General features: G+C 46.7%; 1 protein-coding gene across 1 annotated transcript in view; it reads right to left on the reverse strand.

The window, feature by feature from the left end:
* Positions 1-27337, reverse strand: part of LOC119397488 (long-chain-fatty-acid--CoA ligase 5) — a 132994-nt gene that overhangs the window by 47418 nt on the left and 58239 nt on the right. The window lies entirely within an intron of this gene.

Here is a 27337-nt window from a genome sequence, read left to right on the forward strand (position 1 = left end):
TGTGTTGTACGGTTCAGAAATGACATTTTCCGATGCAGCCACAGTGTAAATGCAGCGACAAAAGGCTCTGAACAATTTCGGTCACCAGATAGCGCGTAATAAAACAACTACTTATTTATTTATTTTTTCTTCAGAAAGGCAAGATATTATGGCTCACAGGCCCCCGTCACGTTACTCAACTCTACTATGCATCCATTCAGCCTATAAAACGTTATAGAGTTACCAGTGGTGGTATTTTGTAAGCATTCCAAAAACGGACGGAGGCGGTCCGTCCGTTTGAGTCGCACGTGACCAGTCAATGTGAGCACGCGATTCGTCGCGGCGCTCGTCACGGCTCACATTGACCAATCGCGTGCGACTCAAACGGACGGACCGCCTCCGTACGTTTTAGGAATGCTTACAAAATACCGCCACCACGGAGTCATATATCTATATATAATTCTAGACTGCTAGTCAGCGTTGGGACAGATGGAGGAATAGTAACAGGAGATCGTGAAAGCGAAACTGATGATGGTGTTGGTATGAATAGAGAGAGCCATGATAAAAAATCCACACAGATCTCTTTCGGGAGTTGTCTAATACCCTTGTTACACAGGCAAGGTAACCGCAGTTACGACCAACAACCACGGTTGACCGCGCTGAACCACGGTTAGCGCCAACCACGGTTCGCCGATGTTACACAGCGCACAAGCGTCCTCGGTTAAAGCGGACTTGCTTTGGCGTGAATGGCTCTGCGTCTGGCGGCAGTCCGGCGTTCCACTCGGCTGTTATTGCCGCGTCCACTTTCGCATTCCTTGAGGTGCTCCGTAGATGATGTAAATTGTTTTCCCAAAGCCTAATCAGGCTTTTCGTGGTTCTTGCAGTCCAATTCGTTTTTCACGAACGCTCGCCGGCGTGCACACGTCCTCCATAGAGGCCGCCATTTTCTCGGTTAACTGCCAAACCGAGGTCGCCAAGCTCGGTTTGGTACAACCGCGGTTAGCGGCATAACCGCGGTTTCGCTAACGTGTAACATAGTACGAACCGCGGTTACACTAACCGGGGTTGAGGCTGTCTGTGTAACAAGGGTATAAGTGATATGCGCAAGCGTAGAACTGAATTGCAGGAAACTCCACGGCTGCTGCCTTCTCTGGAACGTTGTCGTCGCGCGGCATCGGCGCGGCGTCTTTCACCTCCTTTCCAGCGTCTGGAACAGCCCCACGGAAGGCGCATCGCACGACCACCGAAACGCATGCGGCATTAAATTTTCGCAAAGTCAGAATTTTTTAACAGCGGAGCTGTTTAAGCTTTGCAACACCCCGCGTCGATTCCTCAAAAACTCGGCCGGGTATGGGCCACATAAATTGGCCACTACAGAGTACAGCTAAAGCCCCTTCTACCTTCGTAGAGGGGCTCTAAGGGGTACTGACACGAATAGCTTCATTTGTCTTTTTTTTTTTGCGTCAAATGAAAGGTCAAGCCCTCAAGAGCCTAGAAAAAGTAGCGTTAAGCGCGAGTGAGCCCTGAAAAAGTAATTACAGTATGTTTTTAAAAGCTTGTTTCGGTTCCTACTGCACCCTGACGTCACAACACGGTATGAGCTTCTCGTCACGCTGAATATACCGCGGCTCCGTTGGTGATGCACAAGCGGATATTTTGGAAGTTTTGATGACGCACAAGCGGCCATCTTTGAACTATAGCCTGACGTCAAGCTAGTGTCGATGTCAGTAGGTGCGCCATGGAAAAATTGACTTTAATATCAAATTAAAATATCTTATCAGCATTTGCTGAGCACCACAGTTGCTCAGAGCCGTCTTTGCATACAGGCGATTTGTATGACAGAGTAAACTCGCCTTCGAAAAATTGTTAAGTACAGCGGGTGCAATGGAAAGCGAATACGGTGGAGGGAGAGAGCGGAGCGAAGGAAAGTGAGGCAGAGCGGTGGGGAAGAAGGGTGGAGCCTGGGGTGGGAGAGAGTAAAGTCTATAAAACGAGGACTGCTGAGGCAAGGAGCTGGGAGGGAGGCGAGCGTTAACCGAAAACTCGGCTCGGTGAAGTGGAGAAAAGGAAGGAAAGAAGAAGTGGAGAGGTGGAGGAAATTAAATAACTTAAATGTTGGCTTTACAAATATATTTGAACGAGGGCTTCGGAGAAAGCGCTTGTACATTTGTCTTGCACCGCCGGCACAACGCATTCACATGGTTCAGATATAGTCACACCAAGCGTGGGAATCTAGTCCAGTGGGCCTTTGCAGCGTGGTACCCTAGGTTCGAAACCCAACACCGCCAAGAAAATTTATATCGTCTTATATTTATTTTTTACAGCCATTCGTCTTACGTATAGGGACGGACGGACGGATAGTCTTCTCGTCGAATCAGCATAGAAATGCTCACGCATTTAAAAAAAAAGGGGGGGGGGGAGCTTAGCCGAAACTATACACTAAGGTGAACGAAAGGTGAGGGCACGTATGCGTATTTCGCCGATTGTTAGGCTCTCACCACCTCGCTGCGACTAAGTCTATGAGTTATCACCGCAATGAATTATCTTTACCATTCCCCCCTCCTCCCTGAATTTTTTCAATTTTGCATGTGTATATATACACGCACACATAGAAACGGACGCACGAACGTTCATAAAGTAAGATTGACGCCCCCCCCCCCCCCTTCCCCCAAAATAATTCCTGGCTACGCGCCCCTGGATAAATATTTATTTACTTATCTTCATACTGAAATCTTCGACACGCCATAATCCTTGTCCCGCTTTAACTGAAACATATTCGATGTGCCTCGCCCCACGACGGAGACTTAACGTTGTCCGAAAAACACACCGCGCGTCTCGTCCACGCCCACAAAGAAGCGCATTTTCTTCAATCGTAACAAAAACGCACGCTATTTTAAAACATGCACCCATTTCTTTATAAAACAAATAACGCAGTAACGAGTTCAGGATATCGCCGTTTTCCAGACGTGCTCACCAGCGCCTCAAGTATGCTGCTACACACGTTTAGTGCACCGAATGAAAGGCCAGGGCACATGCACGTTTAAGTGTACAGTGTGGAACACTTCTGACGTAAAGGCAGTCACAGGGGCTGGTGGGGGGCGGGGGGGGGGGGGGAACTGGCGGCAGTGACGATGCCAGTTCAGCCAAGTGAAACGTGTACGAAAACTTCAAAATTGGCTAGCGCGAAAATCGACACGGACTAAGAAGGAACACTGATGTACAGGACAGGCGCTGTACATCAGTGTTCCTTCTTAGTCCGTGTCGATTTTCGCGCTAGCCAATTTTGAAGATTATGAACCAACTAGCCCAACAACGTATACTCTTAAGTGTACGAAAACGCGCGTCAGGCGCGCCGCCGAGCGTCAGATGCGGCACCCCCGCGACGCTCGAGGTTGAAGAGGCGGAAGCACTCAGACGCAAGCCGTCTAACCGTGACGAGCGTGCAGCGAACGCCTGGTGGGGTGTCCTCGGATTTAAAAAAAGAAAAGAAAAAAAGAGAAAAAAATCTGTCCTTGGGAACGAACGACACGTATGCATTACACGTATGCCGGAGCAATGTCGTGACGTAGGCAGTGTCGGAAACGAAACGTGCTCGCATCTCGACACGTCATGAGGCCATGAACGCTCGCTCATGTCATGCGTGTCAAATTTCCGAGTAACACATTTGACGTTCAACAAAGCACACCCCGTCATCAGGATCCAGCACTACGAGCAGTTTGTGCAAAAACGAACCTATGAGGGCTCTCCGCCAAGGGATGAAAGCTGGCAACGGGACGTTAAGGCACGGGCAATTCAGTACGCATAATACATCATTCGCACATAGCACGCGACAGTGTGTATACCTTGAAATGAAATTGCAGCAATTAAGTGGTATGTGGAGAACTTGGTGGCGCACATTACGAGAGATAAACGCGATGATCATGACAGACGGCTGTGAGTTAATTATTAATTTAAATTAGCGAAGAAAACTATCGGGTAGAAAAGCACGCAGGAATGAATGCCATGTCCACTCTAACTCTCCTAGCTTTCTACCTTACTATCTTTTCATACACAATACATAATGACTCGAACAAGTTGGCGTTGTACGTGTTTTGCTCGCGAGATTCGCGACACAAAACGTCGCCAACTGTCTCACTCTTAATCGTGGGGGGCTAGTTGGTTCTGCATTATAGTGAATTAATAACAGCGCGAACCGACGAAACGAGAAGGCCCGACCATGTGTGCGTCGCCTTGTCATCTCGTCCTCGTCGGTTCGTGCAGCTGTTACTGTCTCAACCATTTCCGTGTTTAGAGGGAAGGACAAATCGAGTACGCGCTTATGAGGGCACGTCAAAACGAGAGTTACAGGTGCCAAAAGTGCGGACAAGCCAAAGCATAAGCATATACAGAATTAAACGTGGCTAGTGCACTGGAAGTCAGGCTGCAAAGAGTCAGGCTGCTCAAAGCCATCCTACGATGAGCCACACGAAAAAAAGTAACTTTTACTTCGTATTACAAAATGAGCATAAGACCCGGTCAACAACGCGGTGTTGATAAGACTAAAGATTTCCAGTACTCCTGCTTCCAGTGTTCCCCACACCGAAGACCAAGACGCCTAAAACGAGACGACAGAATCACAGGGCAATGTCAACGTTAGCGCGCTCCAGGAGTTTAATGGCGCGAGGGCACCAAACAGACGCCGGAACAAAACGCGCTCAATATCCAGCTCACCATTGTTGACGTGCGAACACACGCGGACGGTCGGAAACAGCGGGCTAGAAACGATCTGTCAGAAACGGTGTATTACAAGAGCTAAATGGTAGCAATCCCAACAGAGCGCATGCCGACTCACGGCAGCTGCGGATAGTGCATAGCGCCTTTAATCAGTGCACTAGTGGATGCCTTGGGCGGGCGCCGAAGGCACAAATGGCAGCAAACCGCGCGAGCGAGGACGGGTCGAAAGCGCAGCTGCTGCGGCGTTAGACGCACACGTAGCAACTTGTGACGAATGCAACTTTGCTGCGGGTCGGTGTCTTTCGTTTGCACACGCGTGCTCGTCACGATAATCCATCGCGCAGAGCGACAGCGAGTGCGCGATTTCGCCCGATCAGAGTGAGCAGCTGCGAAGCCCATCAACAGAGCTTATGGACGACGACCATGCCAGTGTGCACAGTACCGAGTGCGCGTCGCTGAAAAACAGAATCGTTAATCATCCCGTGTTTCGACTCTTCCCATGTGCAAAATGAACGAATGAACGAGGAAACTACAACGCATAAATCGTAACGGAGACACCCCCCCCCCCCCCCCGCTAAGATCACTGCGCGGGCGAACAGGGCTGGTGTTGGATACCGTGAAAAGCGGGCACAGACAGATCCCTCGACATTCTGATTACTTGACAAAACAACTAGGCCAAATTAACACTCTTGCACAAGTATTCTTTCACCGGTAGCGCTTTAAAGTTCTGGAGATGAACTCGTACGGCCCTTAGCTCAGAAGTGCACAGATGTGACGCTTTGCTTCTCAGCACAAGGTTGCATGTTGGATTGTAGAAACAGCAATGCACCAACGCATCGGAGAGATTAAAACATTATTGGAAAAAGAAAAGGAAAAAAAAATTAAATTTCGTTGGGCCTCCTAGACCAAGGCCCCACTGGCTTGAACGGAACGCACGATAAAGGTGGTCCGAAGCACGGTCGCTGCTGCTGAGCCTGTCGCTTCATCTTCTTTTCCTGCATAGCCTCTCTTTTTCTTCCCCCTCCCCTTAATCACAACTAAAAACAACGTACCCCCGTGTCATCCTTCATTAACACTCTTAACGTTACGCCAATAATTCGACATATGGATTGCCTCCTTACCTTTCACGAAATATAGGAATCTTCAACACTAGGGCGAGCGAAAAATGCCCCGCACGGCCTTCGATCAATTCTGCAGTTTTTCCCCTTACTGAAAACTACATACGAGCTAAATAATGAACAGGAGAGAAGAGGAGGCTTGACAGGTGTGCACAACATACGCCCTGAGATTGAAAAGATGAAAATCGAAGTGAACGACTGTTGGGAGGAATTTTAGGTGAACCGTACTGAAACCCATTCAGGCACGGCGAGTCGCATAAACTACACGATTTAAAGGCGACGCGAGGCCATCTGAGAATACGGCGCTAATGAACGGTGTACACACAATAAAGGCGGAAGGAGAAAAAACATGCACGAGAAAGGCGTAGCTATACTTCCTTTCAGCCGCGGGTCTACGAAGTCCCTCCGTAAACTCATCCATGTGTCATTTTTCGTGCACTCATAGTACAACTGCGCAGGCGCGCAGCGTACCTACCAAGTCAACAGTGAATTTTAACAGGCTGTACTCGGTTATGACAGTTAATAAAACCTGTAGATGAGGTTGCGTCGCACATACACACGAAAACAAGTGCCCTTTGCGAAACGATAGCTCAAGCGCTTTTTCGTCTGCTGCAATCCGAAAAAAAAAAAAAAGAAATGGAAGAGAGCCCGGAGCCATCCGGTCACTCTGCACAGGTTCGGATATATACCGTCCGAATAAAGAACCAGAACTAACCTGAGACGGTGGGAGTAGACAATGTATTCCATCATATGTGCCTTAATGTTGCAAGTTTGCATTTTCGTTAGTGCCTGCGATTCAAGCGATCCCAGAACCCCCCGCGGGCGCGCGATGCACTATGGGAAAAGTGTGTACGGCGAGCCCGCCGGCTGTTCCGTCGCTCGCTGCTCGTTGGCGCCGTGGGAGCACCAAACGAAAAAAACGCGTCGCCGCTGGTTGACTATTAAATCCTAAATACTACACGTCTGAACGCGCCTGCTTGTATCTCTACACATGAAATGCGAAAGGAATGATGCAGTCAGTGTAAGTATTACCGAGCGGATGTATACCGGATGTAGCAGTTAAGCGGCATGCGAGTAATCACGTGCTGATACATGCAGTCAAAACGTGCCATCGTGAGCAATGTGAGCTAGAACACCGAATTCCTATTTATTCAATGATTACTTGTTCACAAGCCGCTATGGCATTTAATGCCATAGCGGCTCGTGATCGGATTTTACCAAACTGTAGAGAGGTGTTACAGTGTTCAGGTATACGGGTGATTATTTGATTTTAATTGACAAGTCACGCGCTGTACAAAAAAGTGAGCACATTCTAAACGTGCTTAAAGAAAAAAAGATATGGGACTAGAATTCATTTGCGAGATGCCTTGCTCTGATAACTTGCAGTTTCTTATTGATACATGTTTTTAAGTTTCACTGCGGAGCATGTTTGCGGGCAGTAGAGCCCGCGTTCAGCGAAATCGGTGTTTAATTTCGCGTCGGCGCATTCGAATATTGTTAAACGAGGAATTGTGATGTCATGATTACGCACAGCATTGGAAAAAATTTTGTGCACATAAGGTGAGCAGTAGATTCCAGCTGCAAAGTGATCAAAGAGGCGGGACATCCTGCGTATCGCGGTATCGGTTTGCGAAAATCTGTTCGCATGGCAAAGAAAGATTAACACGGACCAGGGGCGTAGCCACGTTAGGGCACACCGGGCCCGTGCCCCCCCCCCCCCGAAATTTTTTTTTTGCCATAGCATACAGAGCAGAAAATGACACTCGACCACATCTGCCTGCTCGTCCCCACTACAGATCAAGGAGGTGGCCCCCCCGAAAAAAATTTCTGCCTACGCCCCTGACACGGACGTCCTCCATCCGTAAATATAATGAAGAAACTAGAAATATTGCAGTTATTCTACATATGTTTAAGAAGTCGCATGGCCTGAAGAACGTAGGGAAGCGATGTGGGGTCGGAAGGTTGTGTTTGCCGTCCCAAAGAAGCTAAGTTGCATTAAGGTCGCAGGGGTCTGCGGTGGGCATAGAAAAATGCGATCAGAGGCATGCCATTTCTTTTGTACATTGTGTAGGAGTTAACCGCAAATTTCTCTTTCTTGTGTCCACATGTACACCGGCCAGACTGGTCGATGTATTAATACGCGCCTCAGCGAGCATCGAAGTTCATTGAATGGAGCCGTCTCATCTCGCATCGCTATGTCAGTCATGAAAATGTAATCCCATCTTCGAAAGCACAGTAATTTTGTATCATCAACCTAATCGGACAACGCGAGAGACTTAGGAGGCATATCATGTCACAAATAACGCCACACTTTGTGTCAGTCAACCTGCTCAGTCGTTACAAGACAAAGAATTCAGCTTTATTAATCTACTGTAAGCACGCGCCTTGGTTGTTTGACATTTTGTGCCTCTTTATGACACGCGCGACGCACACCCATTTTAGTATATATGTTTTTTTTTTTTTTTCACGCATGCAATAAACTTTCAGTTGTGTGTGAGCGCTGGTTTGTGCATTTCCTTCCTTGTACTGCTCCTTTCTTTTTTCGCTCTAAGTATTATTCCAACCTGTAGTTATAGCACCAACGAAGGTTAGTAGGCACTTATAGTTCGTTACATATATGGTGCGAGCGGCGCAATGAATGTATCTCATTTCCCTAAATGCCGACTACACTTTCTAATGTACTCTTTAAATATCAGAACCTCACATTGTACTCGTCGACAGTGTCGATAGACGCTGATTCCAAATGCATCCGCGAGTCATAGACCGCTCCTGCACTTCATAGGCAACCGAGTTGTATTTTTTTTCCATTTATGCCGTAAGGCTCACTGGCGCCAAAAAGAAATAATAAATAAAAGGTCACGCTTCTGAGCCGCGCAACTGATCCAACAGCGGGACAGATGGAAGTCGTCGAGAGGCCGTCGCAACTAAACACTGAACTTTGTGACTGAATTGCGCAGTAACATGTTGCACCTTGCCAAATTCACTGTGTCTAAGTCCTGGCACGGCGCAAGCGGAAAGTACAGTGTACGGAATGCTACAGCGCGAGGCCCGCGCGTTCGTCGCGGCGGCTGCTGCGGCGTACACACATTTCCCATGAGCACTTGCGCGCCCGTTGGTGGCGCTCGTGTGCTTGACGAAGGAGACATCCACGTGAGTGCACACACGCGCGACTGCTTCACGTATACCAACTGCTACGGTTCAGCGGTTATGACCTTCTGCTGCCGAGGGCGAGAACACGAGTTCCTTACTGCAGTACTCCGAGAAAAAAAAAAAGGATTACTGAGTTTTCTGAGACGATCGCAACAACGATATGAACATTATAAGGCACGCCGTAGTTGGGAATCCGGAAAATCCGTAGAGGGGAATCATTCTACGTACGTGCACATCAAAGCACACGCGCGTCTTTGCAATTCACCCCCATTGAAATGCGGCCGAAATGCGGGTCAAGAGCAACCCGGAGTCTGCCGAGGCTTTCGCGTTTGTCAAACGCCCGTCTGAGGCCACGACAATGGGACGAGAAGTTGCAAAAGGGTGATGTCAAGACGGGAACATACGACCGCTGCAAGCGGCTGAAGGTGACCGTCACGGAGAGGGGGCCAATAGGTGGATAGCGAAAAAAAAAAAAAAAAAACGCAAGAGATTGGGGTATTGTGGCCTTAGTCTTCTCTTCTGCACTGACTTCCGGTACAAGACGCTTTGCCGCCGTATGGGCGCTGTTGTTTGAGCCTGACAACGTTCTAAGGTCGCCTACTAAGCAGTTACGAAATGTGCGAACGGTCATTCCTTCATTCATGCCCCATACATATCCGGACTCCTGCATGTTGTTTCAGCAGCTGAGTGTTTGTGCCTTGTGCTATTCCGCGATGCGCAGCGCCTATAGGGGCGCCACTGAAAGCCGCGTAGCGGCGGCCGTTGCAACCGCTGGTGGGTCGCGTAGCAGACGCTTCATTTGCGCGCGTGCGATTTGCCGTTTGTGCGCGTCCCAGATAATTACTTTTGCGGCGATAGTGCGCGCAAAGGAGCCGCACTTTATGATAGTGGACATGTGTCCGATGTCAAAGGTGTGTGGGACGACAATGTACGTCACCATACGCGCCAAGTGTTTGCCACAGACAAGCGTCAACAAGCTTCCCTACGAAGTGGAGCTCATCGTACCCTTACAAAAATGGCTAGTAACATTGAGTACACCACCTAGTAACCATCTATTGACATTGGTGACCGTCTAGTAACATTTGCGATCTAGTAACATTTGTCAATAGACCGTCTAAAGACACCTGCTTCTTACTTTTGTATAAAGACTATTTTATGTAGACCGTCTAAAGACCTCCTTCTTACTTTTGTATAAAGACTATTTTATGTAGACCGTCTGAAGGCCTGCTTCTTACTTTTGTATCAAGACTATTTTATGTAGACCGTCTAAAGACCTCCTTCTTACTTTTGTATAAAGACTATTTTATGTAGACCGTCTGAAGGCCTGCTTCTTACTTTTGTATCAAGACTATTTTATGTAGACCGTCTAAAGACCTCCTTCTTACTTTTGTATAAAGACTATTTTATGTACACCGTCTGAAGGCCTCCTTCTTACTGACGTATAAAGTCAATTCTAAATACACTCCCTGAAGGCCTCATTTATAAGTACTATTTTTAATGTACCTTCAAAAGATGATTTAGCTTTAGCTAGGGATGCAAAGTCATCGAACATTAAACCTCTCCGCACTTTCCCATCCCTAAAACGCGTATGTCTTCACATATAATTGTGCACGTGCCGACGAGGACCTACACAGATGTAATAATACGGCATGCAGGTCCTCGCTGCATGTACGCATGCAGCGGCTTTATATGAGAAAGGCTCCCGCAAAATTCGCTAATTGAAAAAAGTCGTTGAATGTTCGGCGGATTTTTAGTAAAAGATAGGTGTGCCTCAGTGGCATCTATAAGCCCACCGCAAATTGAATGTTTGTTGCTTAATTACACGGAAGAGAAGTGTCCCATCTGAGCTACATTGGAGGTCAAGATGTGGTGCCTATATATACTCGGTGACCAAAGTTTGGTTGTGAAGAGCGGGTGGTGAGCGGTTGTCAGTGTGAGTGTTGTATTACTTTGCGAATGTTGTGTGCATGTTTGTGTACGTGTGATCGAGTTTGCGTGTTTCGATGCTAATTTAATTAAAGATTCTCTAACGCATGGTGCGACAGCGAAAAGCTCCCCCTATGGATGTAAACAAATACTCCCCTCAGCTTATCCAAAACCTCCGTCCTTAAAGGGGGTAAATTTTTTATTCCCCTGGACGGAGCATATAAAACCCCCCATAGGCGCGTGCGCTAGAGGACGAGTCCATTTACTCCCATCTCGGCTTTTTTTTGGTCACAGTGTCTGTTGAACATTGTTGATAGGGCGTTACTACGAGGTCACCAGACAACCTATGAACATGAGTCTGTTCAAAGTTGGTGGCCAATTGCAGCCAGAGCGTTGATTGATTGTTGGTACAGACGTCTAAAGACAGTTGGTAGAAACTTTTGATTGTTGGTAGGTTCTAGTAACAATTGTCTTTAGACCGTCAACTTAATGTTACCAAATATTTTTGTAAGGGTAAGTACACCGCCTTCGTTATAACGTCGCGATCAATAATGCCTGCATGCGTTGACGCGTGAACCAACGTTTTTTCTCCACACAGTAGCTTCGTTTACGTGCCATGTGTTTATATAGTAGATTTTGAGGGAGCGCTGTCGCACCGGCGTATAGATTTCACAGGTGCGGCCACGCGAAGAGTCAGCGTTGGTAAAACTTTGAAACCAGCACGATACACTTATCATCGGTGCAGAAGCGCACAGCGAACATTCTGCACCGATGATCGCATTCCAGTGCCATCAATAGGTCGAATGCAGCCGATTTCGTCCAGCACACGTGTGATTCCACGGCGCTTTTGTAAAGGAGCCGTCACCTTCCCCACATTCTCTGGCATTGCGCTTCACGCCATTCGTTTTTCGAGAGAGCCTAGGCATCGCGTCTTATCACTAATAACAACCTCATGTGCATTGTAGCGTCTACAATGCAGGCGAGGCGACCAAGTGTAAACGTAGTAGCGTTCGCTGAATACGTAGCGACATAAATGGAGAAATAAAAACACGGTAATCATTCTAACACTGCCGTAAACAAAGCGCGATTGCTTACTTTCTACGTCGTACAGCCACAATCCACCGCCGCCGTCGCTCTCGCTCATGAAATAGCACCGGAAACCTGTAGAAGTGCGTTCCTGTGATTTTTTGTGTGTGTTTGAGCAGCCGACAACGCAGCATTATTTTTCGACATCGCTGAGGCCCGACAGAGTCGTTAAGTCACGACGAAAACACATCCATCCGTGCACTCGCGTAGACGCTCGCAGGAACACTGCTCGCCGGGACCCGTCAGCGCTTCCGAGCCGTGGCGGCAGATGGCGTCGTCGGCGCTTTGCGCATCGCCTATACAACGATTTGTTGCGCATATAGTTTCATGAAATATCATGACGTTCAATGTAACGCGTGTAAAAAATCATCCGTTTTTGACGTTTCGAACTAGTGAAATTATGTACTTACTTTTGTGTTACAATGAGAATATCGGGTTCTACTAAACAGCATGAGTAAATATTTCTAGCGATTGTAAAAAAGGTGTCGTGGGTTTTCCTTTTTTTCTTTGCTGTTGCTGTTTACTCATTTGATTTTCCTCATTTAAGAGTTCGTTCCCTCGCAGTAATCGAACTCCATGCTTCCGAGAAGCGAAACACTGCGAACAATATACGCTTTTTTTTTTCACTCAAGTTACAACTCAAATGTAACGGCAGTTCGAGCTTATGTGTGTCTGAAATACCAGAGATGCCATACAATGTCACTCATTTCAAAAGCAACGTCGATCGTTTTGCGTCCTTGCTGATATACCTCATCAACTGAGCGTGTGTTTTGTTCCGTTGGCCCTTTGTACGCACAACTTATATATATATATATATATATATATATATATATATATATATATATATATATATATATATATGTGTGTGTGTATATGACAGGAAGTATACTAAGTAGGCAATACACTATACAATGAAAGTATACTGAATCGGTGCACTTGACCAGGCAGGATAAATACACTATCGTCAAAAGTAACTATTTTTGAACATATGCTGACATTTGGCACCACTCGATCTCTGTAAGGCAGCCACACCGTTGGTGCTACAAGATATGAAAGCAAGCTTAGTCGCCAATATCCCTGCGTGCTGCAAAGCGTAACCTTTGCATACGCTGACTGCTAAGCTCCGGACCCGCCTTATGCCGTTCCCCGCGGTGCCTTATTCACAAAGACTGCCTACTTACACTTGCGAGCTCTGTTCTATCCATTCACGAAAGGATTCAAGAGCATGATCACTGGACAGCCGGCAATAACCGAGTTGCAGAAGCGCATGTTTCCTCACCGATTACACTGACCGACAGGTGCGCCTTGGAGCAGCGAAGAGCGAGGCCTTGAACCGGAACTATCGTAGCAAGGCGACGCGCCGCTTTGCTGACAGAAGTGATGATCCCTAGTATGTTGGTGCCGTTGACCTCCCTTCCCTCCGATCGCTGTGTCAATCACCGTTGTGTGCGCGGCCCCTTTCAATCTTGTGTTCAGTAAACAAAAGCGTGCGCGCTATCTCGACATGAAGGCGGAATCAACAGCGTACTGAACTACCTGATTGGAGGAAGGTGACATCGCAGGCTTCCCTGGTGTAAGGATCTATGGGGTGTTCCAGGTGTGCTCGGACTACACGTATTGTGCTCCGAGAATGATGTACGATTTGATATGTATCTGCTCGCTAATCCTGCAACTTAACCTTGTGAGTACGTAAATAAATTCCCCGCTCCGCAACTTGAACCCCCTGATATAGTTCTACTAAAGCCCCTTCATCGCGTCTGCTGCCGGCGGAAAACGCATGGAGGGGCTTTAGTATCTACCACTCACGAGCAAGTGGCTGTCGACGATAGAGTCGGACGACAGCGTGGGTTCACTTAGCTAACTTTTATATAACGCCCCCCTAGCGCAGGTCAGCTACCCCGTTTGAGATGCTCCGGCGGTGAAAGAAACCGAGCCCTTGGAATGACGCCAGACTACGGAGCGCGGACTCCGCGAATTGTCGTATACCCGTGCACCGCTCCGAGAATTGACAAAACATGAGAAACGCAATCCGTCGCTGTTATTTGCCTATAAGGTATAACATAAAATTATTGAATCCTCAAGCAATACACGGGCTGTGACCAGGGTGGCACAGAATTTATTTCAGCCACCTGGGGTTCTTTTAACAAGCAATTAAGCTCTTATCGAAATGCAGCCGCCGAGGCCAGGAACCGTACCCGCTACATATATAACGCTTAAAAGCTAAACACAATTAATTGAACACGCCAGTGAGCCACCGCAGTGGATGCGCAAGGAAGTAATTGGGAATAAACCGCTATATATGCACAATGTAACAAAGTCGGGTATCAACTCAACCGTGGGGAACGTATATACAAGAATGCACTTGTTCGCTATCCTCGGCGCGCTAAACGCTCGGGGTTCGACAAGTTTCGAAGGCCTATAGGCGAATAAACTTACGTCGAGCTGAAGGTCGGCGTGTCCTATCGGTTAACACGCTGACTGTGACGAGACGATGCCATGAGGTCGCACTCCAAAGAGAGACCGCCACTCCAGCGAGTACAAGGCATACACCGATAAGGAAAGTACACAACGATAACGCCGACCAAACATTGCTCTTACCCGCACTGCGAGAGCAAACTGTAATTTGAGGCGCGCGTGTCACTAACCGAACCTTGCAGGGGTTAAAAAAAAAAGCTGCTTTAGGTATTCTGTAAACAATGACCACATATATTTTTCAACAGAGACCTAGCTAGTGCACAAAGGCACGCGGAACATAAGAAAAGTGGTGGTCCAAATGTTGTCCTCGTATATACACGTTTTGAACTTCAGTGAACGCCAGTCGCTCAACTGGATAGTCGTTTGCATGTACACACAACGCGGACTGTGTACATCGTTAAGTCACGACACGCACGCGCGTTTAAAACAGGATCTTGCACCGGTGCACGCACGGTGCGAATCGTATAGAACATCCCGTGACGCCAGAAAGGCAGAAAAAGAGTGTTCCACACTCGCCGCCATGGCTGCGATTGGCGCTGACTAACACTCCAAGTTTTAAATGCACATATATACCCCATAAAGTGGACGGGAGGATGACCGCCGCCGTAGCTCAGTGGTAGAGCATCGAACGCGTTATTCGAAGGTCGCAGGTTCGGTCCCTGCCGGCGGCAAGTTATCTTTTCGTCCATTTTACTTTCTTCACATTTATATTCTAAATACTACAGATAACACCCCCTATACTTTCCTATAGGCGTTATTGTCTGTTAGTTCTCATTAATATTGTGTCTAACAAAGAAAACGAGCGCTTAAGAGTCATCTTCTTTCCTTCATCCCAGTCCTAAAGACACACAACCGGTAATGACTGCAATTCGAATCTTTCGTTATTTCTTTCTTTCTTTCTTTTCATTTTTTTTTTTTTTTTTAGTGGGGTCACGAGAAGGTGGCTCATATGAAAGCTGCACATCACGATGCGAACAAACGGCGACAAAGTGGCAGACTTCATCCGGATTATGGAGTGCCTCCCTAGATAAGGCGGCCGCATCTCGATGCTCAGCGTCAAAGAAATATCAACAAATAGATACTTCTAAGTACCGACACTGCGCTCGACGAATATCGCCACCGGAACCGGCAAGGGCACTGCTGTGAACGCGAGTCAAATGGGAGGCGTAACTCCTGGCTTCGCCGTCCTCGTTCCCTCTGTGCGAGGCTGTACGTGCTGTCGCAAGCAGTTAACTGCAGTTTGATTCAAACGCAGAAATAACATTTGTTTACGTTTACAATGGCTGCTTTTTTTTTCCCTCTCTCCTTACGAATTGCAAGCACAAGCCTTCTTCGCGTTACATTCCAAAGCGATGGCCATACGCGGATCGAGAGTGAATGTCCGGATGTTTTAACACCTCTCTTGAAGTTTGTGCGCGCAGCGGCAGCGTATACGGCACAGGACAAACACACAAAGTCATCCTTCCCAGCTGGTACTGTGTCGTTAGAGCGCTCACTGGACGCGTATTATTATTATTATTATTATTATTATTGATCGTAAACATCTGCGCAATAATCAACGTCAATTAACATTTCAAAGAAGAACCACGTCATAAAGAAAAAAAAAAACCTGCATCCGCGCCTGTCAATGAGCCCGTCTAACCTTCCGCCTTCCACACCGCGGGCCCCTTGGTAAGAAGGCACGTCTCGCTTGATTTTTTTTTTTTTTACTACCACGCAACTTTGTCGCGAAAGTTTGCTTTAGGAAAGCCGTGCTTTAGACCACCCTGACAACCGCACACGAAAATGTATTCACGTGCCTTCGTTGCATGTCGCAGCTTCACAACAGCGCGAATGAGATAACATAGGCAATAGAAGAAGAAAAGACGAAACACGACGTAAAAATCCAGGTGTGCCGGCTCACCCAACTATAGCTACCGTACTTTCAGAGTGTGCCGCACATTGCGCAGAAACCACGGAGCGAGGCCTCCTCCGGGGCTCCGCGCAAGGCGCATCGCGAAAATGCTCTCTGCATCCACGAAAGAGGCCGACTCACTCGGGACTACGCAAGCACACGGCCGTGATTGTGTTGCCACTGTTATCCTGTACTCTCTTAGCAATAAAGGTCACGAAAAAGGCCGAACGCCCAGTGTTATACAGCAAGTTCAACTACCTTAAAGGTGAAATTTAATAAGACGTGGACTGCCAAATACAAATTTAGAAACCTCGCGGCGCTTGTTTCGAGCCAGGAAAATGCTTAGTGTGAGAGAGGATCGCGTTTAGAGGGTCCGCATGCCCCTAGCAACATCGCACGCCCCCTGGCGAAGAGCTGTGACGCTGCATACGCCATCACTGCCATTTACTGCCCCACAGCTATAGCGCTACGTGTTTCTTGCGTAAAGCCTATCAAACATTCGTGGCCACATGGACGCGTCATTTTCTCATACTTGCAGTCAGAGTGACTTTCGTGAGCGAACAAAGCCAGCGCAGCACTACGCGATAACGAAATAACGGAAACGCGACAGTGCGAACGGCGGCGCATAAATTAGCGAAAGTGAAACTTTTCGACCGCCGGTGTCGTTCGTTGTCGAAGGTAACGGCAGAAAGTTCCATTTTCCAAGAATGGAATAAGAATGCCCAAGTACATAGCATTTATTCCGTTTTACAATTTTCTGAATGGTCTTTTTTCGGAGGGTTGGTTATTCACTGTAATAACAGAGGTACACTCAGGAGTTAATACGCCATCAGGCTATATGTAGTACTACAGAACGGCCTGACGGAGTCGCAAGTCGAGTCTCAAACTTACCTTAATTTCTCGATTATAAGATTCATTCTGTCGATAACACTAACGCTTCGGACGTTCTCAAGCATTAAGATATATCACTGTAAGCTCATCAAAACGCCATTCGAAAAATTAAGTAAAAAAAAAAAAACGACCTCCAAGACTGGCGGTCGAATCCATGATGGCGCGTAGCATAAAAGCTGCTTTCAACAACTTCGATTGGTCTGAAAGAAAAGCAGAAGAATGAAAAAAAAAAAAAAACTTTGAAGGTCTCTTGCAAAATTAGCCTGGATTTGTTCGCGGGTACAGACACAGATGTATACGCCTCCGTCCGGGAATCATTGATTCAATGCCATTGCCCAGATAAATTGGCGTTCTTTAATATCATTATCCTCAGCACATTCAACTTAAATTAATTCATTCATTTTCTTACTCCGGCAAAATTAAACTTACCAGTTTTCGAAAGCATGCACAAGAAGCAAAATGAAAATCTTCATATTCATTCGTTCACCTTTACCTACCCGAGCCTTAGCCATTGACACATACTGTAGTCAGATACAACTTTAGAAGTCTGCGGCCGTTCTTCCTCAAAGGCGGATGCACACAAGCCTGCACCAATGGGCGCGCACTCCAGACTGACGTCACCAGCCGGACGGCCGGCGACTCCACCTTTGGAAACCACTGCAGCGAGTGCGTGAGTGGGACTATTTCTTAGGTCGCGGAGACGATCGGCTGCCGCGCTTCGATCGTCTGGGTGGGGCCTCTCCTGAGTTCCCAAGTTGTATCCTACTGTAGTGGGCATGAACCACTCGTGCGAAGGAAACAAACGAAGATCCGTTACCGCGTAAGTTCCCAGAGAGATACGTCACGAAGGGCTCGCCTGGCACGACAACCGATTCACAGAATCCTAAATACGGTCTTCTCAAATGAAAATGTACAGCACACATTTTGCCGGCACAGGGACGTTCAACTCATACAACCCATCAATGCCTCTCATACCGATATGAAACGATGCAAATACACCATGCGCAGCTGCATTAATCTGAACTGATCTCGTTCAATTTCTAACGACGCACAGCTAGTTAGCGGAGCTTTCACTGAGCTCTTAATATATTGTAAAGCGATCACTGTAGCTAAAAAAAAACGAAAGAAAGAAAAATATGTGGGCTGAAGTTTCAACACGTAAATTTAATGTCGCGCGCTGCGTAATATATGAAGTTACTCTGTATCAAACCATCTGACAGTGATAATCATAACAGTTGTTGGGCGAGCTCTTCGCAAATTAGGATTACATTTGAGTCAATGGAAAGAAAGAACTTAGCAGACCTACCAGCGCCATGCACGCACGCGAAGCAAACCAACAGTACTTCGGGCTCACCAACTACAGAATTATATTTTGTTAGTGACTGCCGTGCCGACCTGTGAAATATTGAAAACTTCACTGACTTCGCTGCTACTATCGTGCTATTTTATGTGATATATTTTTTTTTCTGCACCCGGTAAAGCGATTGGCAAGAACCTAAACCTGCAACGGGTGTCCTCAAACTGGAGATATTACGTCAGGAGCGTGAGATGACGCAGTCTCAGATAATTAAAATCGGTCAACATATAACAGTTCCAGTATTTAAAGCGAGCCGTACTGCTTCGGGGTGCGTGACATTTCTCAAAACACATGGACAGGTAGCGACAGCACACCAAAATAGCAGCATCGTGGCCGCATGGATTCCAGCGGCGTCTCATCCGAAAAATAAAACAGTCAACCTGCCAACCTCTGAGGGATTTCCTTACACAAGAACGACACATCACCAATGTGAAAATCTGGGAATTGCGAGCTCATCCTGACGTCAAAGTCAACCAATTGAGAAAAAAAAGTCTCTCTCTTATCTGCGCCCAGAAGAAACACCTTTTCAGCAAACATAAAAGTCTGCGTTACGGTACAGCCTATGCATATCATAAAGGGCTTACAAAAGTAGGTGTTTCTATCCCGCCATAAAAAAGTTGTGTCTAGTCATCGCGTAGCCTCACCATGCATGTCATTTCACCACGAACGTACTGGCAAGCTTTAGCGAGAGTTACACGATGCGCTCGATTTAGGATCTCTCGCGCGTCCACACCACACCGCAGATGGTGCAACAAACGTTACATTTTTAGCCAGTCCTTCAAGTATTTTAAACCAAGTTTTCCTGGTTTAAACACTCGAAAAAATATCCCTTTTCGCACTGGAATTAAGCGTAATACTTTCTAAATAACCAGCAATCAACTAGCCTTTGACGCATTTTGCAACACTGCGAACGGTGACACTAAAGCCACGACTCGCTTCAGGTTCAAAGGTGGCATCGGTACCAACCTACTTACTTTTCGATAGATCATAAAAAGATTGTGATGTTCAACGAAAGTAGTGCAAATTACGCTTTCAAAAGTATAAGCCAAGCAGTCTACGTCTACAATAGCGGGCCCGAGTGTTCCTCGAAGCTTGCCGCCCTGGTGACTTACATTCAGTCGCGGGCACTGGCTGTCCGGTGTGCCGCAGACATCTCGTGCAATGTGCTGAGGCAGTTGTAGAAAGAAGTGGCGCCAGTATACGACCTTAAGTGTTTTTATATATGTCCGTGTGAGTATGCGATCTGTGCCCAGACGAAATGAGATAGCGACAATCGCAGCGTCGCCCCTCGCAATCGCTCGCTTCCCCTTCGCGCTCCGCGGTGCGGATCACTATTTCAACGGACAGGGCCCTCTCATCTGCCTAGGGGCTCCTTCCTTTGTAAACCAGAGCCAGAGCCTCCGATGTATACCCGGCCGATCAACCTGCACCAGGCACCGCCAGCATCCGACACAATCGCATGGAGAATAAGCACGACCGGGCACGGGAGAAACGTGGGAACCGACCGGTGAATTGCGCAATCACCGCGTCGGAAAAGGCAGAGATAAGCGCGCGAGTGTAGTGCGGTGTACGAGCGAAAAATAGATGGCGGCCAAGAAAAATAGGAACTCGTCACACAGTGTTCAGAAATCTGTGGCACCTTGCCATATCGAACCTTGCAGTAAAGAACGCAAGATACAGCTCGAAAATGCTACGTAACTGGATCAAGGAATTCGCCAACGTAAGTGAAACTAGCAACGATCACTACTCGCTTACTTAATAAACTGCCAACTGAATAAGGACTACAGAAGAACTTAATAGTGGCTGATGCGTTTTCGTTAAACACTGATAAAGCGGATCGGACCAGATAACACATTTCGTAGACTTCCAGCTTTGAGAACAGTAAATCAGCACATCGTCACACTCCGCTCAAGTTAACAATTAAATACGAGCATTTTAGGTGGCAAAACCACGATTTGATTATAAAGCGCGCCTCACAGTGGAGGGCTCCGGAATAATTTTGACCGCCCGAGGCCCAATCGGCTTCGCAGCGGAGGGCAGCGTTCTGGCCCTCCGCCGTAGGCATCATCTGTGAGTGCTGGCATCCTGTGCGGTTGCATGCCAATCGCAACTGTCCAAACGTGTAAGTGGAACTAAAACAATATTTTATCAAATGGGATGTGAAGCGACGCAAGAAAAAGTTCGAATTTCTACAGTGAACTATGGCGAGCTCGGAGGCGAATCACAAGGGGGCAAGAGTGTCTCGCCTCAAAACCCTCATGTCCACCAATTAATAATTGTTGGTGTTTAACGTCCCAAAACCGCGATATGATTATGAGGGACGCCGTAGTGGAGGGCTCCGGAAATTTCGACCGCCTGGGACTCCTTAACGTGCGCCTAACTCTAAGTACACGGGCCTCAAACATTTTCGCCTCCCATCGAAAATGCGGCCGCCGCGGCTGGAATTCGATCCCGCGACCTTCGGGTCAGCAGTCGAGCACCATAACCACTAAACCACCGTGGCAGGTCCTCATGTCCACCAAGGGAACTTAAGTGCTCACTCTATCCCAGATACGAGCTACCTATGTTTGAGATGTGCACGGGTCTTAATTTCGCGGCCCGGCCCAACGCGTCAGACCGACGGCCCGGTCCGATAATTAATAATTACTGAGCTTTTAAGTGCCAAAATCACGACGTGATTATGAGGTGCGCGCCGTAGTGGGGGACTCCGGATTAATTTCGACCACCTGGGGATCTTTAACGTGCACCTAAATCTACCCACACGGGAGTTCTTTGCATTTCGACCAGCATCGAGATGTGGCCGCCGTGGCCGAGAATCGAACCCGCGCCCTGTTGCTTAGCAGCGCGACACCTCACGTGCTACGCTATACCACGGCGGGTACCCGATAGCACATCAAGATGCCTGCATGCCATCGGCCTAATATATTATACAGTGCACGGTAAGTGAAAACTCATTCACAAAAACAACAATATCCCAGCTCTCCAGTCTCCTGTACTACCAGTCACCACCGTGGGCGAAAGCCACAAGTTACACTGATGAATAAATTGCTAGAAATGTTTTGTATTGTGCAAAACATACATGCCTGTCACGCAGGCGCATGCGAGATACTACACTTGATAGACAGATCGTTCCGGCAGACTTGATGCCTTCAGGTAGTATGCGAGGGATTACTGGTCAGCTTCCAGCTCGTAAAAAGTTGACGTGCTACGTGACGCCAACAGGCAGAAAAAAAGAGTGTTCCATACTCGCCGCCATGGCTGTGATTGGCGCTGACTAACACTCCTAGGTTTAAATGCACATATATACCCCATAAAGTGGACGGAAGGATGACCGCCGCCGTAGCTCAGTGGTAGAGCATCGGACGCGTTAATCGAAGGTCGCAGGTTCGGCCCCTTGCCGGCGGCAAGTTATCTTTTCGTCCACTTTACTTTCTTCACATTTATATTCTAAATACTACAGATAACACCCCCTATACTTTCCTTGGCGTTATTGTCTGTTAGTTCTCATTAATATTGTGTTTAACAAAGAAAAACGAGCCCTTAAGAGTCACCTCCTTTCCTACACTTCATAGACGTGATATAATGACGCCGCGTGGTGTGTGGACGTGCTGCTTCACCCGATCTTTCTTTCTGACCTGTCTATGGTGATCAACATGAGTGCGCCCCATATAGCTTCATGTGCTCTATGATAATGCCTGCCTCGCTACTGTCTGGCACTTACTTTTTGAAACTCGACCGACCAGCATAACGCGGCTGCGAACAAGCGCAAGGCTCCCACTCCCAGCCTACCCCCCTCTTCTCTTACCTTCCATTTTGCCGTCTTTTGATTAATAAAAAATTTCCATCCATTTATCCAGCCACTTTAAAACCACTATGCGGGGGCATTTGGCTATCTTTCTCGTGGAAGCGGAGCGCAGCGAGGATATATTGGGCCCACGTCAGGCTGCAAACTCCGACGAATTATGCCTGTTGGCCCGAACCCTGGCCCGTGGGCCGAGGACTAAACCGGTATTTTGAGCCGAGCCAGCCTGGGTACATCTTTAACCGAACGAACGAACGAACGAACGAACAACCAACCAAACAAACAAACAAACAAACAAACAAACAAACAAACAAACAAACAAACAAACAAACAAACAGAAATCTCAGAACAAATGCCGCCACGCTGCCTCGCGTCATCTGCATTTCCAGACATGTGCCACATAATACCGGTTCTCTCAAGCGGCGCTATCAGCAAGAGGTGCAAGTAATGTAAGTAGAGAAATATCTGCAAGTCAGTCCCTTAGCACATATTAAAGGGACACTAAAGAGAAACACTGAATCAGTTTAGATTGATAAATTGTACTTGACAACTATAATGTCGTTAATTTCACCATCATAGGTGCATTAATAAAAAAGAAAATATAGTTCAAAGTTTCATTTTTAAATTTCGCACCAAAATCTCCACGCGTGACGTCAGAGATTTCAAAGTGTACTTATCGTATTTTGGCGCCATTGGCTAAGCAAAATTTCCTCAAATTTGGTATGTTAACTCTATGGCAACCTTAGAAGGACAGTGTGCTTCATTTTTGCCGTTTAGGACCTACGTAGGCCCTAATAGGCGCCGTCCAAATCTGTGACATCACGGCGAATGGTGCGGAAACTTCAAGGAGGCGTCGCCACCCACATTTTCTCTTTTACGCGATTTCTCGCTTACTAAGCGTCTTCTCGCAGCAAGCGTGCTGTTTTTGGTATCGTGAAATAGTAGTTTACTAATACGAGAAAAATCGTTTTGCTCTTAGTGTCCCTTTAATTAGTGCCCTGTGCGAGGCAAAGGAAGGTATCGAGATCCATCATGGGAGGAGCCAGCAGCCCCTTACTGTATACCGCTGTAAACCAATCGAACACGTAGAACATTCGCTCACCTCCATGGTGTGGCCTTTACAACACTCTCTCTAACCGCGGAACAAGATATATGCGACCGTTCGCCTACGTCATCAGCGACCTCATTCAATGCAGATACATTGCTCCATAGTTTGTCAAACGTTTAAACATGTATACACGAAGAGAGGAAAGGAAAAACAGCAAGGAAAAAACAACAGGACCCACTAAAAATAAACCCGCGCGGTTGCAGCGCGGCGTTAGCGCTATACAACAGCGAGGTTGTCGACTGAAACGTTGCAAAACGTGCCAGCATTTTTTGAAGGGAAAGCAGCAAACGAAAACTATACTGCGGCTGGAAGCACTTCACTCGCGGTTAACTTTTCACTCGGGAGAACTCTATGCTGCAAGCTTGAACAACGAGTCGAGAAAAGCACAAGGGATCAAGGTCGGCCCCGCGAGTACATAAACACGACCTCCCCACTTCGCGAAGAAGCGCCGATGAGAGGCCCTCGTGCTGCACGTGCACCAGTGTGTTGGGCTCAGGAAATTAAGGCGTGGACCATGAAGCACATGAAGAAGCCTAACTACCAAGATCACAGGGGGGGGGGTGTTTGTTGCTGGGCGTTTATCCTTCATTTTCATGAAAATCAACACAAAAGATTTTCGACCGCAGAAACAAATTCTGGACCTTTATGTTGTTGCTGTTTTGCGAAGAAACCGACAAAAACGTAAGTTAACTTGATTTGTGAGAAAAAGAAAGTGGTGGAAACTCAACAGCATGCGAACTGTTGCGATGTCACAACCGCAATTGAGCGATTACGCAATTAGAACAATTTTTGTTCACCTGTTTTTTTTTTCTTCCTAATAATACAGAAATGATTCAAAATGCGGTGTGCTTTTCCCAGCTCCTTCCTGAAGAATGACTGACAATTAAAGAATAAAAAAGAAGCAGTCATGACACTTCGCGTAAGCAAAGGAGGACGCAACAAAATCGACAGCAATCGCCGAGTTACTCACATCCAGCAGGTCTTTTTGTTATTGGCTTTAACAACGTACAGGCATATATCGAGAACACCACTGGAAATTTTAACATACAATGCGAGCGCACGCCATGGTCGTGAACCTTTGCTATCTTCAGAGTGGCTGCGTGCGTGCGTGCGTTCGTGCATGTGCATATGTGCGTGTGTGTATCTTTCTCAATACTTTATATATAAAGGCTGAGTTATGTTCAAGCCGCACGCCACATATATCCGCGCCGCGACACTCACACCCTGCCGCTCGAGTTTCACGCCAGGGTCAACGGCTCGAGTTGACGACGTACACAAATAACATTTTTTTCTTGTTTGTTTTTCGCCTGCCGAGCGGAAAGGAGAGTGAAACGCACACAGTTATACGAGTCGTAATCCCGCTGTCGTAATGAATGCGCCGTGACGATTCAGTGCAGATGGCGTGATTTGCGCGAGGCCGTGCGTTCTAAAATATGCGGCGACAGTCTGACGTCTGATGCGCGCATTGCGTCAACTTCTAACGGCTTTTAAACAAAATATTTTTTTAACGTTCGAGCAAACAAAGGCGTAAACAAGTACAGACATACAACTAAAGTGCAGTAAACATCGGCGCTTAAACCTCTATACCACTTTCACGTTTGCAAACCTTCACTCGAAGCTGACCTCTTTAAATAAAAATAACAAGTTCCCCATTGACGGCTATCTTCCCATTTGTTCATACGGCGGCTTCCTCATTGAAATTGCTCAATGCCGTCAATGGGGAACTTCAAAAATTGTTTTCTTCCCTAAATCGAAAATTGCAATGACAAAAGCTGCCATATAAGAACGATTTATTTTGTCATTGTGGTATAAAACTTATTTTTAATTGGAGCAGCACATGGTGTAAATTGCGTCTCAATGTGGCCCAAAATGAAAAAATTGTCATTTTTTCTCGTAAGATTTACAAACTACAGTGGTCTGAAAATATTTTTAAGGCGAAATATACCTTCTGTAGAGTAAGTATTCATTACTCAGAATTTCATACATAGCGCAGTATTACAAGAGAAAAAATTCAAACATAGAACATTTTGGTAATATCTGTGGACGCGTATACGGCAGAAAAAAATGCAGTAATATTACTGAGAATCAAACACCTCACGCAAACGCTTCTGCTTAATATATAAACCAAATTTGGTATTGAAACAAGAAACCATTTTTTTACAAACGTCACTCAGACGACATTCTGCGAAATTCGGAAGGCTCCCACGTGAGCAAAAATTCTTTTTCTCTCCGAAATACTCTAACGATTCACTCTCTTCAATGCAAGAAATCCACACGATTTTTTTTTTTTTCGATCGCACTTGAGACGGTCGCCAACATGGCTGGGACGCTTGGGGTGGAATGACCCAATAATAAAAACTGGCATATCTTATTCTTTGATTCAAAGAAAAAAGACACTAAAAAAAACTAATAAATCTCGTGACATAATGCAATTTGAAATATTGCCGCCTGTAGCTACAGACTAAAGTTTATTAAATAATAATAATAATAATAATAATAATAATAATAATAATAATAATAATAATAATAATAATAATTACCTACTACTACTACTACTACTACCACTACTACTAGCAGCAGTAGTAGTTGTTATCGTATTTGCAATAATTTCTTCGTGTACTGCTGAATTTGTAAAGGCGTTCTTAAGGTGAGCACTAATTGCTGGTGTTTTACGTGTCAAAACCGCCATATGATTACGAGGCACGCCGTGTATGGAGACAGTGGATTAATTTTGACCACAAGGGGTTCTTTGCCGTGCACCGAAATGCAAGTACACAGTTGCTACTGCACTTCTCCCCCATCGCAATGCGGTCGCTGTGGCCGGCCAATCGAACCCGCGACCTCGAGCGACACTCTGCTAAGCTCAAGGTGGGTTAAAAAGGAAAAAGAAAACGAAAAAAAAAAAACGTAAGCACAATCACCACGTTTACAAAAGCTAGATCGGGCACACTTGTTAAACGTGTTTTATGGCCCACTGTAGAGAATCGGCATTTAAACGTGGTCCCAAGCGTCTGTGACAAATATGGCGGCGAACGCTTCGTTTATATGCGCCATACGCCGTGATGCCACGCAAAGGGCCATACAGATACGCATCTATGCACACCTTCGCCGTAAATACGCCCCACGGGTAGGTATCCCCCTAAATTATCAACAAAACCAATTCGTAATTGCATGTGTGCCTTCAATCGTAGCGTCATCTAGTCACGCAATGCATCCACTTTCACAGCATGTACGCATATATATATATATATATATATATATATATATATATATATATATATATATATAGAGAGAGAGAGAGAGAGAGAGAGAGAGAGAGAGAGAGAGAGAGTTGGGCAAGTTAAAGGTTGTAAAACAGTTCTTACGCTGATAAACGCAAAGTAGAAAACGGGGATGTGCGAGACACACGAAGCGTTTTTGAAACGAATTATGACACACGAATGCTTGCATAAGCAGAGATATAACATTTGGAGCAGGCGTGACATTGACGATTTAATTTTCCTTCACCGCAGTCTCTGTCCTGTCACCAAAGGACAGGCTCAAGTGCGCTCCATTGCAATGTGCTCGCGAAAAAGGGCGGAAAACAACCGAACGGCTACTACATGCATGAGGCCACTGCCAGCACGTGCAACGACGCAGCAAAATACGAATACTTCAAACAAGATACGTGGAAACTGCCAAAGCTTGGAAGGAGCCTTTCGTAACGGAGAAATTGCCAACCATCTGCGAGTGCCCTTGAAAAGCAAAAATCGGCCGGGTACGGGTGGCCTTACCGGGAACTCATTCAGATGAGTGAATTCACGTGGCAACGCGTAGCTGAATTGATCGATGACTCGAA

This window comes from Rhipicephalus sanguineus, chromosome 1 (genome assembly GCF_013339695.2).
Source record: "Rhipicephalus sanguineus isolate Rsan-2018 chromosome 1, BIME_Rsan_1.4, whole genome shotgun sequence".
Lineage (NCBI taxonomy): Eukaryota > Metazoa > Arthropoda > Arachnida > Ixodida > Ixodidae > Rhipicephalus > Rhipicephalus sanguineus.